This window comes from Benincasa hispida, chromosome 1, assembly GCF_009727055.1.
Source record: "Benincasa hispida cultivar B227 chromosome 1, ASM972705v1, whole genome shotgun sequence".
NCBI lineage: Eukaryota > Viridiplantae > Streptophyta > Magnoliopsida > Cucurbitales > Cucurbitaceae > Benincasa > Benincasa hispida.
Genome location: NC_052349.1, coordinates 18,530,036 through 18,533,462, shown reverse-complemented (window position 1 = coordinate 18,533,462; position 3,427 = coordinate 18,530,036). Strand labels below are relative to the sequence as shown.

Below are 3,427 nucleotides of genomic sequence, written 5' to 3'. Positions count from 1 at the left end.
AATTAATTAATTTAATATAAAATATTAAATTAATTAAATACCAATTCTTTAATCATGAATCTCTATTCATGTAACTAATATTTAAATCAAATTCATATATTTTTCAATTCTCCAATTTCATTTAATTCGATAATTAAACGTATAATTATATCGTATATAATTACTAATTCCCTTAATTTGAATTTGAACGTTTGAAATTCTCTCATCACGCTATTCTAAGGTCTAATCCATTTGTGAGCTAGTAAGGGGACCTAATGGACCTATAGATCATAGGCTCCAACGATCCGAGATTAACTGGCTAAACTCTTTAGCCCGAATTAACCAATATTCGTTAACTACCGGGTCATTTCACTAAAGTTCAGTAGTTGCACTCCCCTCACTATAGATATAATTGTGTTCACTTGATATAACCATAATCAGTAAGTCAACTCTTTATAAATTGTTCGTAATAATGGTTGAGTCAAAAGTTGCTTTATCCCTGAGATTACTTCTTATTCCTTAAGTCTCATTGATTCTCTAATAAACATTGGTTTGTGATCCAGTCACTAAACCGATTTACTCTTAGGCCAATTAGAGGGTAGGGCCCCTTATTCAAGACCTGGAGTTAGCACCTAAGGGAACAACCTCTATACTATCCCTAAAAGCGGGTAGGAGCGAATTCCATCTTACACTCTATGTCCCCAGCTAACTACCTAATCTTACCCCTGAAATGGGTGAAGGAAATCAGAAGCGAGATTTCCATAAGAGCGGAACAAATATATTCCAAATTACAATTATGAATGAACATATATTTACAGTCGACTTCAATACAAGCAGTTATACAAATCATACAGAGAAATTACAACATGAATACACTCAAATTAACAGAGATCAAACTCTACGCACATATGAGGATGCGTCTCCACGCTACGTTGCGTGACTCTGATCGAACAATAGCAACCACGAGTGCTCGATCTACACGACCGCAACACAGCACGAACACCGCACGAACACTTTGTGTTCATCCTCAACGATCTCCTCGGTCACGAACTCCTCCACAACACGAACGACCTCCTCCGCAGCACCACGAACGACCTTTAGAAAACCTTGACGGTGTTAAGTTGAGTCTGACACCACCAACAAGGTGACCTTGGTATTCTCGGTGTGAGAATCCAGAGGGTGGGCTCTGTTTGGACTTGGTATGAGGCAGACGAATGGAGGAAACAACGATCGCATACACGACTGGGCAAGTGGGAGATGGCGGAGACCTTTCGTATAGGTCGATGCCCAATTGTTTAGATAAAGCTATGTGATCGTCTACAAAACTATTGAATCGTTAGTTTATCGTTTAGTTCAATCTGCGCCTAAGAGACACTATAATGATAGTTACCTTGGGCAGCGATCGCTACAAAGTTATGCGAATCGTTTAGTAAACACGCACGATCGTAGCTTAACCCAGCATCGTATTTAATAACCGAATTACTTGACGATCGTGAGTTTCTTTTCACGAGAGAAAACTCAAAATCTTTCAATGTTGTAAAACCTCCTTTTCAAATAGGAAAAACCCTTTCCTTTTAAACTCACGGTTACCAATGATCCAATACCCACCCACATACTTGGTTATTTAAAAGAAAAAAGAATTATATCCAATATATATATAAATATAATAATAACAACTTATCATTAATTTATAACCTTAGTTTTAATAAATTCATCTCATGAAACAATAAACCATAGTTCTTTTTTCTATCATGGTACTTAATGGTAAATCTCATTTATATCAGATTCTCCATTAATGTATCTAACATCATACCGATTATATCATATATAATCAAAATAACTCTTGTCAATTTGAACATTTCAAATCAACACCAAGAACTGATCCTCAACTGAATCCAAGCTACCAAAGGGACCTTATGGACCTGTAGCTCCGAAGCTCCAACGGTACGTGAATAACTGTCTAAACTCTTTAGTCACGGGATCCACCATCTGTTAACTGCTAGGCACTCCACTAAAGACCGACAATTAAACTCTTTTCACTACAGATATATTATGTGTCCATCTTAACCAATCAGCAATGCGACAACCCTACACAAATCACTCATAAGTACAACTAGGCCAATAACCGTTATGCCCCTGTAGTTACATCTGTCTCCTTAAGTACCACTGATCCCTCTAATGAACATAAGTCATAGTCCTACTATGACTGAGCCTTCCTTTTCCCCTTACTCTTTTTCATCTGAACACTTTTATTCTTAGAAGAAGAATCAAACTTTTGCTTCCTGTCCCTTAGTTTTCAAGAGGGACTGATAAGTTTGAAGCTCATTGAGAAGAGTTATCAAGTTATATTCTAGCTTGTTCAACATTGTGTTTGTGTGGAACTGTAAAAAGCTCTTCGGAAAAGACACTAGAATAAAACTGACTTGACTTTTCTCGTCTATGACGACTCCGTTTACTTCCACTACATTGAAATGGACCATCATATACAGAACTTGTTCTCTAACAGAGGTCCATTCTTTCATATGATAGTTATAAACGTACTTGATGGCATCATGTCTAAGGGAGAAGGACGACTATCCAAACATCCCCCGCAGAGATTCCATAATCTCTTTAGTGGTACACATGCGATCATGTTTCTTAGTTAATGTAACGACCCGACCCCTTAGGACTTAAGTTAGGTCATTACTAAATACATGCATGCATGGAACTCAAAACGACACTCTGTTATGGCGAAATAAATGCTAATTAAGTAAGGTAAGTTCAAAATACTTTCATTAAATTCAAATATTAAAACAATAGTAGGGTACCCAGAAATCATAAAGGATAGTAAATAAGCCTGAAAAACGATTCTTAAAAGTAAGTTTTAAACATCAAAACTAAAAGTTAAGAGAAACATGAAAAGAACTCTAAATTTCATGATGTGAAAGCGTAAAAATTAGTCCAGTGGCTTGATCACGAATTTCGCTTGTCCATTGCCGGTGCATCTTTACCCTTACCTGAAACAACAATATGAGATAGAATGAGTATAAAATACTCAGTAAGTAACCCCACTACTAGGGTCAGGCTAGGCATCTATGTCCTCTAGATACCCACCTCTGGTGAAACATATACACTGCTCTAGTCCTCATGGGACACATATACACATGAAACAAGAAGAAGACTGAGTCCTATCCTATTGTAGTTAAGTATGCCCACTATCTCTAGTGAATCCCGAAGGAGACACAAACTGGTGAATCCCGAAGGAAACACAAAATCGTGAATCCCGAAGGAAACACAAACTGGTGAATCTCGAAGGAAACACAAACTGGTGAATCCCGAAGGAAACACAAACTGGTGAATCTCGAAGGAAACACAAAATCTAATGGGCATCTAACTAATCAGTAAGGACATTTGCACAGTCTCAACATCATAATCATCACTGTACGAATCTATGACATACATATAAACC

The 3,427-nt window shown here is 37.2% G+C and overlaps 1 protein-coding gene across 2 annotated transcripts in view; it reads left to right on the top strand.

Annotated features, from left to right (window-relative positions):
• Positions 1-3,427, top strand: part of LOC120085083 (pentatricopeptide repeat-containing protein At3g06920) — a 37,655-nt gene that overhangs the window by 6,680 nt on the left and 27,548 nt on the right. The gene's annotated exons all lie outside the window — the stretch shown is intronic.